We start from the raw sequence: 13,972 nt of genomic DNA, 5'->3' as shown, positions 1-13,972 counted from the left end.
GGTTTAGAAGCTGCCAAAGGAAACCGGGACAGGGTAAGCCCACTCTAGCAGCATGGGGCACAAGGTGCTTAAATGTCACCCAATCAAACCTCGATAGCGCATCAGCAATTACATTATTCACACCAGGGACATGCTGAGACTGAAACTGAATGTTAAGTTCTAGACAGCATAACACCAAGTGCCGTAACAAGCAAACCACTGCGGCTGAGGTGGCCGAAAAGCAGCATGCACGACACTCAGGTTATCCGTCCAGAAGACAACCGTTCTGTTTGCAAATTGCTTCCCCCAGAGCTCAACGGCCAAGACTATGGGAAAAACTTCAAGGAGCATGAGATTGCGAGTTAACCCTCTATCCTTCCATTCTGTAGGCCAAGGGCCCGCACTCCATGCCCCCCAAAAATATGCCCCATAACCCCAAGACCCAGCCGCGTCAGTAAAAAGGTGTAAAAGCTGGCTAGAAATAGGAGCAGAGTGCCAAAAAAGAGTGCCATTGAAGTTCTTTAGAAAAGACTCCTAGACTTTTAGGTCAGCTAGCATGCCCCATGAGATGTAAATTTTTTCCAATGGGTTAACTCTTCCACAAAGTTTACTCTCCAACCTACGATTAAAAACCCTCCCCATAGGAAAAACTCTGCAGGCAAAGTTAAGAAGGCCAAGGAGGGACTGCAATTGCTTTAAGGTAATACATTTAGACGAAACAGCCGCTTGAACCGCCTCCAGCATACCCTGCACCTTATCTAAAGGAAGACTGCATATCATGTTTACGGTATCAATTTCAATAGCCAAAAATGTTAAACAGGTGCAAGGACCTTGCGATTTGTCCTCTGTGAGGGGAACACCGAAGTGGGACATGAGCCTGCGCATTGCATTCATCACACCTAGACAGTAATTCGACCCCTCCTGACCGACTATCAAGAAATCATCTAAGTAGTGTGCTACGGGATCCCTGCCAACCATACGGCCACTGCCCAATGTAGAAAAGTGCCAAACTTCTTGAATAGTGCACAAGAAATGGCACAACTCATAGGAAGGCAGCGATCCACGTAGAAACCACCATCAAACTTACATCCCATAAGTGGAAAGGCTGAAGGGTGAAGGGGCAACAAGCGAAAAGCAGACTTAATATCCAATTTTCCCAACAGAGCACCTCTCCCGGCTCCCTTAACTAGCTCCAGCGTGCTGTTGAAAAATTGATAGCGCACGGAGCTAAGCTCAGGATGAATGGCATTGTTCACTGAACTTCCCTTGGGATAGGAGAGGTGCTGTATTAGGCGAAATTTCCCTTGCTCCTTCTTAGTGACTACTCCTAAAGGCGACACAATAAAGTTGCCAAATGGAGGATGGGGAAAGGGGCCAATCATATCCCCCAGGTTCTATTCTTTTACTAACTTGTCTTTTACTACCTGAGGGTATTGGTACACCGAACGCAGGTTACGGTAGTTATCTGAACCCCTGATTTTTGAAGATACAGGGATCTGAAAACCACGTGAAAAACTGTCCAAGAGCAAATCAGCAGCCTGGTGGTCGGGGTAAAGACGCAGCCAAGGTTCAAGGGCGTGCACCCTCACTGGAGAGGGAGCCTTTCTGGACAGTAGTGTTTCTGGGTTGGGGCCTATTATTTGCACTCTCTTTTTTCCTGCAATCACACCCTGGGTGGGGGCCCCTGCAGAACTTACAAGTATGTCAGTAACTACTGGCACCTCCCTTATCACACCTGTTCTCTTGGAATGCCCAGCATGAGGCATTTCTATGCATACCATTTTGGCTATGAAAGGACTGAGGGCTGGAGGAGGAGGGAGAACTTTGAGGACCAAGGCATTGCCACAGATGAGTGTCTGTGCAGTCAAATGTAAGGCTTGGATTCCCAGCCATCTTACGCCTGAATTATGAATCATAATCCCTCCAGGCTCCATCACTGAACTTCCTCTGAATCCAGTGAATAGAATCCGTGTATTTTAATACTGCATGATTCTGACTGTGGTACTTCTCTAGGTAACACGAGGCAAAGACTCTAAAGCAAATAAGCCATTCCTCGAATGTCTCTGGGCGTTTAAACCTTTTGGGACCTGTGCCATCAGAACTATTTTCCTTCTGCTTGTAAGCTTCGGGAGATAATTTGAAGACATTTACATATTTCCCTTGCTGAATTTCCGAATAGTTTTGGCATTCAAATGGGCATGAAGTGACGGGATGTAAGTGGGGATGGTATCCCCGTGCAAGGCAACCTTGCACTCAGGGATAGCACTAATGGGGGGGACGCTGCACAAGGGTATTAGCAGGGGTTAACTGATCGACTACCGGAGTTATTGAGGATGGGGCAGGGGCGGACTGTTTAAAGGCTCCTGACTGAAACTCCCGCTACATTTTTTTTACCATGCTATACATACGTTTTTGTCCCTTCCCCTTTAAACCCAAAGACGTGTCACTATCCGAATCAGATTCGGACAGTGAGGAATCAGCAGAGTCAGTTCTAACATGTGTAAAAACGTGTGACTCACCAGCAGCCGTCATAGAGTGTTCCTACCTTGTTAGAAGGGGGAGGAAGGGGAATTAAACCAACTATTTGGTCCCCATGTGGCCCTGAAGGCGCTGAATCTCCTGAACCACCAATGACAGGACTGACCATAGATATGGGAATTGTAGGTATTATTGGGTTAACTGGAGACTCAGGAACAATGCCAGGTAAGCTAGTAGCAAGAGGAACAGACACACTGCTCATGTCAGTGGCATGAGGTGGCTGAATTAGGCCAAGGGGTGCATGAGGGTTAGTGGTAGTTGTCTTGATATGTGTATACTGTGTAGGTACAATAGTATCCTCAATATCATCATCTATTTCCAGGTTACTTATCTGCTTATCTTGCTTTTTCCTTGCAGGTGATGCAAACTGCAGCTCCTGGAACTGTACTGGAGGCAAAACAGATCTTCTGGAATGATGCATGATGTTGGATTGGACGAGGCCTAGGATTTCCAAAGCGAAGAAAAAAGGGGTCTCTGCTTCAGGCTTCAAGGAAAAAGAGGGACAGGAAGCTACGTGCAGCTCATTTTAAGGTAAGGCCAGGGACTCGTCAATACACTTGCAACAATGTTGCACTAGCTTCTACACCCAGCCCTCTTCTCCTATCTCACTCATTCTAGCCTTAACCCTTAGGTTGCTACAGTCCCATGCTGTTCCTTTAGCTGTCTTTACATTTAAAAATGTGATAAAGAATATGTAAGAGAGGGCACTAAAAAGCCTCACTAAAATTATCTTATTATCTAAGCAGTGAACAAGTGCTTGGCAAGCACGAAACATGTCTGCTGCATAAGGAGCGCAGCTTTCCTCCCTTTTGATATGTATTTTATCTGAGTCCTGGTCAGTTTGTGCTGTGCTTTAGCTAAACTGTACTGTGCTCGTTGGTGTTCTTAATGTGCATTACAATAAAGGAACTTTCTACTTTTAACCGGCATTGGAACTACTACTTTTTGCATTGGATCCTCTACTTGTCTAGCGTATAGGACGGATACGCTTCTGTTCCCTACTGGTTCATGTGACTGTGATGTCATCCCCGCTCTCCTGCGTGCCGAATACCGGAAGTGCTGTCCATATGCGGTGAGGACATGATAGAGCGCACTGCTTGTGTGTTTGTTTATGTCTAAAATTATCTTAAACTTCAGTGCTAGAGATATCCTCTTAAAATATCAAAATATAAATAGATATGCTGCAAATTAACTACTTTTTGTCAACTGAGAGTATTAATGGAGCGGTATCCATTTGTGTTCTTATGTTTTTATATGGGCAATACCAGCCAACATAGGGCGCAATCCAATATACAGCGCAGGTTTTGGCGCAAGAGTGGAAACCTGCGCCGCTCGTAGTTTCAGCTCACAACTCGTGCTATCTCATATACGGCGCCATCAGAATGTAAAGTGCCGTAAGTCTGACAAACTAGCAATGTCCAGAAATCTGCGTAAGTACAAATTTCTGGAGTCGCCAGTGACTTACGGCACTTTAGAAACAGTTACGGGTTATAAAATAACCCTTAACTGTCTAATACGCCTCCCAAACATAGCCCGACACGTATACCCCTCTATCCGCAATCCCCCCTCTCACTCCTAAAAATAAATATATTAACCCCTAAACCGCCGCTCCCGGACCCCGCCGCCAGCTACATTACCTATATTACCCCATAATCTGACCCCCCTACACCGCCACTAGCTACATTAAATGTTTTACCCCCTAATGTGAGCCCCCTACCCCGCCGCCACCTACATTAACTATGTTACCCCCTAATATGATCCCCCTACACCGCCGCCACCTATTTAAACTATATTACCCCCTAATATGATCCCCCTACACCACCGCCACCTATTTAAACTATATTAACCCCTAATGTGAGCCCCCTACACCGCCGCCACCTATATTAAAATTATTAACCCCTAATCTAATCCCCCTTACACCGCCGTAACCTATATTAAATTTATTAACCCCTTAATCTAATCCCCCTATACCGTCGCCACCTATATTAAATTTATTAACCCCTAAAATACTAAAATTTCCCTACCACTAAACCTAAGTCTAACCCTACAAATAGCCCTGAAAAGGGCTTTTTGCGTGGCATTGCCCCAAAGTAACCAGCTCTATTACCACCCCTTAAAAAGGCCTTTTGTGGGGCATTGCCCCAAAGTAACCAGCTCTTTTACCAGCCTTTAAAAGGGCTTTTTGCGGGGCATTGTCACAAAGTAATCAGCTCTTTTGCCTGTAATTTAAATCCCCCTACACCGCCGCCACCTATAATAAATGTATTACCCCCTAATCTAATCCCCCTACACCGCCGCCACCTATAATAAATATATTACCCCCTAATCTAATCCCCCTACACCGCCGCAACCTATATTAAATATATTAAACCCTAATCTAATCCCCCTACACCGCCACCACCTATATTAACTATATTAACCCTAATTATATTAGGGTTAATATAGTTATTATATTATATATATTAACTATATTAACCCTATCTAACTCCAACACCCCTAACTTAATTATTATTAAAATAAATCTAAATAATATTAATAATATTAACTAAATTATTCCTATTTAAGGTTTTAGGTTTTATTTTGCAGTTCGCGGTTGACAGGTAGATAGACATTGTGCATGCGTTAGGTGTTAGGTTTTATTTTGCAGCTAGTTTAGGGAGTTAAATACACAGCGTAAGGCTTACTACGCCTGCAATTTGTGGCAAGGTGAAAATGGAGTAAGATTTCTCCATTTTTGCCACGTAAGTCCTTACGCTGTATATTGGATACCAAACTGCGCTAGTTTGGTATACCTGTCTATGGGCCAAAAAACTACGGCTGAAGGCAGAAATATACGAGCGTAACTTCTATGTTACGCCGCATATGTGATACCAAACCAGCGCAAAATTTGGCGTCGCCGGCTTTTGCGGGCGACGATTTATATCGGATTGAGGCCATAGCTTTTATTTGTTTTTTTAATTCCCTTTTTAATCTTCAGCAACCTCAGGTCGTAGAGATGTGAAACAACTCAATAATATAGCAAGTGAACCAGTTTAAATAAGATGCTGAAAATATGGTTTTGGTAATAGGTATAAATCGGGTTTGACAGCTGTAGCGCCTAAAGTCCACATCAGTTTAATTAATGAGAAAGAATCAATTTACCATATGAAAACTAAAAATCAGATCAGATATTGGGGAATATTTATCAATGTGCGAGCGGACATGATACGAAGTAGCGTATCATGTCCGATACACATCGATAAATGCCGACAGCATACGCCGTTGGCATTTATCATTGCCGCTAGCAGGGGGTGTCAATCAACCCGATCGTATTCGATCGGGTTGATTTCTGTCCGCGGCCTCAGAGCAGGCAGACAAGTTATAGAGTAGCGGTCATAACTTCTGTTTCCGGCGAGCCAAACAAGGGGCATCAAGCTCTGTACGGAGCTTGATAAATATGCCCCATTATCAGGTTGTTTAATAGACATATACATTTGTTTATATGAAAAAGTCCATCCCAAATTCTAACAAATCTTTTATTTTACAAAAAAATAGATAAAACATTCTATATTAGATTGCGATATCAAAGCCTTTTAGATGTATAGGTCATAAAGAGGATCCATCAATAGCAATCCCCTCAAGTCACAGAGGAGAAATAAAGTGCACAAGAAAAATCAATATCTTTTCTAAAAAGAAAAACAATCTGGTGTGAAATGTAGCAACATCCATATATGTATTGACTTTAGCATTCTGTCCCACTTAGGAATATGCATTACAGTAGTAATACGTTTTTTGCATATTTAGCTGTTAAAAAAGTGATTTTTCACAATTAAGAAAAGCTCAGTAGTGCATTAAAGTGGAAGTGAAAAAAAGACTATTATATTTTTTTTGTTTACAACTTATATAATTTCAATGAAGACTAAAATAACCCATTTTGTAATGTTGATGTATCCAGAGTCCCCTGGTCAGCTCCATAGCAGCAATCCTCTGTTAGGAGCTAGCTGAACACATCGGGTGAGACAATGACAAGAGGCATATGTGTTTGTTCACCAATCCCCAGCTAGCTCCCAGCATTGCATTGCTTTTCCTGATCCTTCTGAGAAATGCTTTTCAGTACACAATACCAAGAGAACACTGTTTAATAATAAAATACATTGAAAAGTCTCTTAAAATTGCATGCTCAAACTGAACCAAAAGGGGGAAAAAAGTTTTTTGTTTTTGTCCTCTTAAAAAATTGTTTAGCCAAAAACTTTCCATTCAAAGGTGACACAGACAGTTGCCCTTTCCCTAGATACAGCAAAATAAGGAATTGGATGCCACTCCTAAGTGGGTAAACATCCCATGTGCCACTGGAAAAACTCACAGTTCTGGCTGGTCACCTAGTACGAAATAGGTTTAATTACCCATATAGATCTGTGAATTCTTACATTTCTGCATTCCCTTTATTAAAGAAATATATTTTCATTACTGAAAAACAGTAATGGTTTACTCTTAGAGAACATAATAAAATGGTGCTGTTATTAACATTCTGTAGTCAGTCATTCAGTTTGTTCTGATTCCTGAAACTGAAAAAATCAGATCTCTTACATAAATAGCCTGAATTGTAAAGACAAATTAAATACTCAGATCACTGTAGATTCAAAATCATTCTAAAATTACATTTGTTCCTAATCATAGAACAATAATTTGATTGAGAGTTGATTAAGTCATGATGACTTTGGACAGGTGCTTTAACCCCTTCAGGGTGCCTGACCACACGCTATTGTCATCTGCATTAAATCCCTGCAGCCATTTAAGGATACGGTAGTCTCCTTCTCAACCCCTGGCTGAAGGCAGGAATCCCACTGAAATCACCATTTACATGATGTTAAAGGGAACAAGGAAGTCCCCGCAAATGCAAGGATTTCTTTGTTATTAAGTCTAAAGCTTGGGTGGCTCACCATAAAAATTTCACTAACCTGCAGCAGTACTTACAGTTCTGTTTACTCTGAGGGAGCTTTAACAAAGACCTTATCTACCCCCACATTTTTGAGTGACAAGTGAGTCCTCATTTGAAAGGGCAATCTCTCTAGTGTGTGTATATATATATATATATATATATATATATATACAGTATAAATATATATATATATATATATATATATATATATATATATATATATATATATACCGGTATATATATATACCGGTATATATATATATATACACACACACACATATATTTCTAAGATTAATTTAGCCTGCACTTGTAAAGTATATAAACATATTACAGATAAATCTGAATTTACCAGACTTACATGTCACCAGATTTGCTTTTATTGTGCAAATTTAAAAATACATTTTTTAAAATCTGAAATAGAAAAATTGTGTCAATCTTGAAACCATACAGAGGTTTGCGGATGTGTATTAAGTGGTGGATTCCGTGGGTTTTTGTGTTGTGGGGTCATAGTGTCTCCTGCTTGGAAAAAAAACTGAAGTGCAGACTTCACAGGGGCTAAACTCCCTAAATGCTAAAACAAAAATGAGGAAACCTCCAGCATTGTGAGATTTCTCAGATTTTAGACAGGCATATTTTGCTTTATTTCTCTAAGGGGTGTTCTCTGCTTTTCTGTATGTGAAGGAGTGCAATATAGCACTGCATGACATGACAGCCCTGCTTCATTTACACTTTGTACTTTGTATTTTATATTACTTTACACTAAGATCGTGTACTAATCTGCAAAGTGCATGTTTTGGCAATTGATGGTTATTTATGTTGAGGTGCTAGTTCTGGAATTGCTAATTGCAGCCATATTTATATTTTTCATAAGACAGTTTTGTGTTTTTTTAAGTTTTTTTACACATTATAGTGTTGGCAACTAGGCTAATATTACCAAGTACAGCAATTTGCTGAAATGTTATAGAAATTGGATATTGGAGAACGTCTCTGTGTTTAGCTGACTTTTTTTCATTACAAGTTCATATTCAACTTCTACTATTCTGCCCTTAACCTCTCTAAGCAAGATTATGGGGGGTAGTTATCAACGTGTCTACTTTACCTGCCTTCGCCGGTTCAATACGCCCACCTAAGCTCGCCTACCATCGCCGCCGCGGATCGCCAAAATTTTGCCTAAGTTATCAATAAAGCTGTCAAAAAGCCGCGCACCAAGTACGGGGCGATGAGCAGCGGATTGTGAGAGTTATCACTCATCCGCTCTCGCTGTTCTTCGGCTTTTTGACAGCTTTATTGCTAGCCTGTCACTAAGCACCCACACTAACTACACTGTTCTACCCCCTATACCGGCGCCCCCGGAGCCCCCGCAACTCAATAAAGTTATTAAACCCTAAACCGCCGCTCCTAGACCCCACCACAACTCTTATAAATGTATTAACCCCTAAACCGCCGCTCCTGGACACCGCCGCCACCTACATTATACCTAGTAACCCCTATCCTGCCCCCCCTATACCGTCGCCACCTATAATAAAGTTATTAAACCCTATCCTGACGATCCCGGACCTCGCCGCAACTAAATAAATAGTTTAACCCCTAAACCGCCGCTCCCGGACCCTGCCGCAACCTATATTAAACTTATTAACCCCTAATCTGCCCCCCTACACCGTCGCCACCTATAATATGTTTATTAACCCCTATCCTGCCCCCCCTATACCGCCGCAACCTATAATAAATTTATTAACCCCTATCCTGCCCCCCCTACAACGCCGCCACTGTAATAAAATTATTAACCCCTAAACCTAAGTCTAACACTAACCCTAACACCCCCCTAACTTAAATATTAATTAAATAAATCTAAATAATATTTCTCTTATTAAATAAATTAATCCTATTTAAAACTAAATACTTACCTTTAAAATAAACCCAGTGGCCTAGATTTGGAGTTCGGCGGTAGCCGTCAAAACCAGCGTTAGAGGCTCCTAACGCTGGTTTTGGCCGCCCGCTGGTATTTGGAGTCAGTGATTAAAGGGTCTAACGCTCACTTTTCAGCCGCGACTTTTCCATACCGCAGATCCCCCTACGCCATTTGCGTAGCCTATCTTTTCAATGGGATCTTTCTAACGCTGGTATTTAGAGTCGTTTCTGAAGTGAGCGTTAGAGCTCTAACGACAAGATTCCAGCCGCCTGAAAATAGCAGGAGTTAAGAGCTTTCTGGCTAACGCCGGTTCATAAAGCTCTTAACTACTGTACCCTAAAGTACACTAACACCCATAAACTACCTATGTACCCCTAAACCGAGGTCCCCCCACACCGCCGCCACTCGATTAAATTTTTTAACCCCTAATCTGCCGACCGCCACCTACGTTATACTTATGTACCCCTAATCTGCTGCCCCTAACCCCGCCGACCCCTGTATTACATTTATTAACCCCTAACCTGCCCCCCACAACGTCGCCGCCAGCTACTTAAAATAATTAACCCCTAATCTTCCGACCGCAAAGCGCCGCCACCTACGTTATCCCTATGTACCCCTAATCTGCTACCCCTAACACCGCCGACCCCTATATTATATTTATTAACCCCTAATCTGCCCCCCTCAACGTCGCCGACACCTGCCTACACTTATTAACCCCTAATCTGCCGAGCGGACCTGAGCGCTACTATAATAAAGTTATTAACCCCTAACCCGCCTCACTAACCCTATCATAAATAGTATTAACCCCTAATCTGCCCTCCCTAACATCGCCAACACCTAACTTCAATTATTAACCCCTAATCTGACGACCGGAGCTCACCGCTATTCTAATAAATTGATTAACCCCTAAAGCTAAGTCTAACCCTAACACTAACACCCCCCTAAATTAAATATAATTTAAATCTAACGAAATTAATTAACTCTTATTAAATAAATGATTCCTATTTAAAGCTAAATACTTACCTGTAAAATAAATCCTAATATAGCTACAATATAAATTATAATTATATTATAGCTATTTTAGGATTAATATTTATTTTACAGGCAACTTTGTAATTATTTTAACCAGGTACAATAGCTATTAAATAGTTAAGAACTATTTAATAGTTACCTAGTTAAAATAATAACAAATTTACCTGTAAAATAAATCCTAACCTAAGATATAATTAAACCTAACACTACCCTATCAATAAAATAATTAAATAAACTACCTACAATTACCTACAATTAACCTAACACTACACTATCAATAAATTAATTAAACACAATTGCTACAAATAAATACAATTAAATAAACTAGCTAAAGTACAAAAAATAAAAAAGAACTAAGTTACAAAAAATAATAAAATATTTACAAACATAAGAAAAATCTTACAACAATTTTAAACTAATTACACCTACTCTAAGCCCCCTAATAAAATAACAAAGCCCCCCAAAATAAAAAATTCCCTACCCTATTCTAAATTAAAAAAGTTACAAGCTCTTTTACCTTACCAGCCCTGAACAGGGCCCTTTGCGGGGCATGCCCCAAGGATTTCAGCTCTTTTGCCTGTAAAAAAAAACATACCATACCCCCCCCCCAACATTACAACCCACCACCCACATACCCCTAATCTAACCCAAACCCCCCTTAAATAAACCTAACACTAAGCCCCTGAAGATCTTCCTACCTTGTCTTCACCATACCAGGTTCACCGATCCGTCCTGGCTCCAACATCTTCATCCAACCCAAGCGGGGGTTGGCGATCCATCATCCGGTGCTGAAGAGGTCCAGAAGAGGCTCCAAAGTCTTCCTCCTATCCGGCAAGAAGAGGACATCCGGACCGGCAAACATCTTCTCCAATCGGCATCTTCAATCTTCTTCCATCCGGTGCAGAGCGGGTCCATCTTGAAGCAGGCGACGCGGATCCATCCTCTTCTTCCGTTGTCTCCCGACGAATGACGGTTCCTTTAAGGGACGTCATCCAAGATGGCGTCCCTCGAATTCCGATTGGCTGATAGGATTCTATCAGCCAATCGGAATTAAGGTAGGAATTTTCTGATTGGCTGATGGAATCAGCCAATCAGAATCAAGTTCAATCCGATTGGCTGATCCAATCAGCCAATCAGATTGAGCTCGCATTCTATTGGCTGTTCCGATCAGCCAATAGAATGCGAGCTCAATCTGATTGGCTGATTGGATCAGCCAATCGGATTGAACTTGATTCTGATTGGCTGATTCCATCAGCCAATCAGAAAATTCCTACCTTAATTCCGATTGGCTGATAGAATCCTATCAGCCAATCGGAATTCGAGGGACGCCATCTTGGATGACGTCCCTTAAAGGAACCGTCATTCGTCGGGAGACAACGGAAGAAGAGGATGGATCCGCGTTGCCTGCTTCAAGATGGACCCGCTCCGCACCGGATGGAAGAAGATTGAAGATGCCGCTTGGAGAAGATGTTTGCCGGTCCGGATGTCCTCTTCTTGCCGGATAGGAGGAAGACTTTGGAGCCTCTTCTGGACCTCTTCAGCACCGGATGATGGATCGCCAACCCCCGCTTGGGTTGGATGAAGATGTTGGAGCCAGGACGGATCGGTGAACCTGGTATGGTGAAGACAAGGTAGGAAGATCTTCAGGGGCTTAGTGTTAGGTTTATTTAAGGGGGGTTTGGGTTAGATTAGGGGTATGTGGGTGGTGGGTTGTAATGTTGGGGGGGGGTATGGTATGTTTTTTTTTACAGGCAAAAGAGCTGAAATCCTTGGGGCATGCCCCGCAAAGGGCCCTGTTCAGGGCTGGTAAGGTAAAAGAGCTTGTAACTTTTTTAATTTAGAATAGGGTAGGGAATTTTTTATTTTGGGGGGCTTTGTTATTTTATTAGGGGGCTTAGAGTAGGTGTAATTAGTTTAAAATTGTTGTAAGATTTTTCTTATGTTTGTAAATATTTTATTATTTTTTGTAACTTAGTTCTTTTTTATTTTTTGTACTTTAGCTAGTTTATTTAATTGTATTTATTTGTAGCAATTGTGTTTAATTAATTTATTGATAGTGTAGTGTTAGGTTAATTGTAGGTAGTTTATTTAATTATTTTATTGATAGGGTAGTGTTAGGTTTAATTATATCTTAGGTTAGGATTTATTTTACAGGTAAATTTGTTATTATTTTAACTAGGTAACTATTAAATAGTTCTTAACTATTTAATAGCTATTGTACCTGGTTAAAATAATTACAAAGTTGCCTGTAAAATAAATATTAATCCTAAAATAGCTATAATATAATTATAATTTATATTGTAGCTATATTAGGATTTATTTTACAGGTAAGTATTTAGCTTTAAATAGGAATAAGTTATTTAATAAGAGTTAATTTATTTCGTTAGATGTAAATTATATTTAAATTAGGGGGGTGTTAGTATTAGGGTTAGACTTAGCTTTAGGGGTTAATACATTTATTATAGTAGCGGTGAGGTCCGCTCGGCAGATTAGGGGTTAATAATTGAAGGTAGGTGTCGGCGATGTTAGGGAGGGCAGATTAGGGGTTAATACTATTTATGATAGGGTTAGTGAGGCGGATTAGGGGTTAATAACTTTATTATAGTAGCGCTCAGGTCCGCTCGGCAGATTAGGGGTTAATAAGTGTAGGCAGGTGTCGGCGACGTTGAGGGGGGCAGATTAGGGGTTAATAAATATAATATAGGGGTCGGCGATGTTAGGGCAGCAGATTAGGGGTACATAGGGATAACGTAGGTTGCGGCGGTTTACGGAGCGGCAGATTAGGGGTTAAAAAAAATATGCAGGGGTCAGCGATAGCGGGGGCGGCAGATTAGGGGTTAGTAAGTGTAAGGTTAGGGGTGTTTAGACTCGGGGTACATGTTAGGGTGTTAGGTGCAGACGTAGGAAGTGTTTCCCCATAGGAAACAATGGGGCTGCGTTAGGAGCTGAACGCTGCTTTTTTGCAGGTGTTAGGTTTTTTTTCAGCTCAAACAGCCCCATTGTTTCCTATGGGAGAATCGTGCACGAGCACGTTTTTGAGGCCGGCCGCGTCCGTAAGCAACTCTGGTATCGAGAGTTGCATTTGCGGTAAAAATGCTCTACGCTCCTTTTTTGGAGCCTAACGCAGCATTTGATTAAACTCTCGATACCAGAGTTAAATTTATGGTGCGGCCAGAAAAAAGCCTGCGGAGCGTTAACAGCCCTTTTACCGCCGAACTCCAAATCTAGGCCTAATATAGCTACAATATAAATAATAATTATATTGTAGCTATTTTAGGATTTATTTTTATTTTACAGGCATCTTTCAATTTATTTTAACTAGGTACAATAGCTATTAAATAGTTATTAGCTATTTCATAGCTACCTAGCTAAAATAAAGAGAAATTTAAAAAAAAATTAAAATAAAAACTAACCTAAGTTACAATTACACCTAACACTACACTATACTAAATTAATCCTATTTAAAACTAAATACTTACCTGTAAAATAAACCCTAAGATAGCAACAATGTAATTAATAATTACATTGTAGCTATTTTAGGATTTATATTTATTTTACAGGTAACTTTGTATATATTTTAGCTAGTTAGAATAGTT

The sequence above is a fragment of the Bombina bombina genome, chromosome 4 (assembly GCF_027579735.1).
Source record: "Bombina bombina isolate aBomBom1 chromosome 4, aBomBom1.pri, whole genome shotgun sequence".
In the NCBI taxonomy this organism is placed as follows: Eukaryota; Metazoa; Chordata; class Amphibia; order Anura; family Bombinatoridae; genus Bombina; species Bombina bombina.
Note: the sequence above shows the minus strand (reverse complement) of the source record.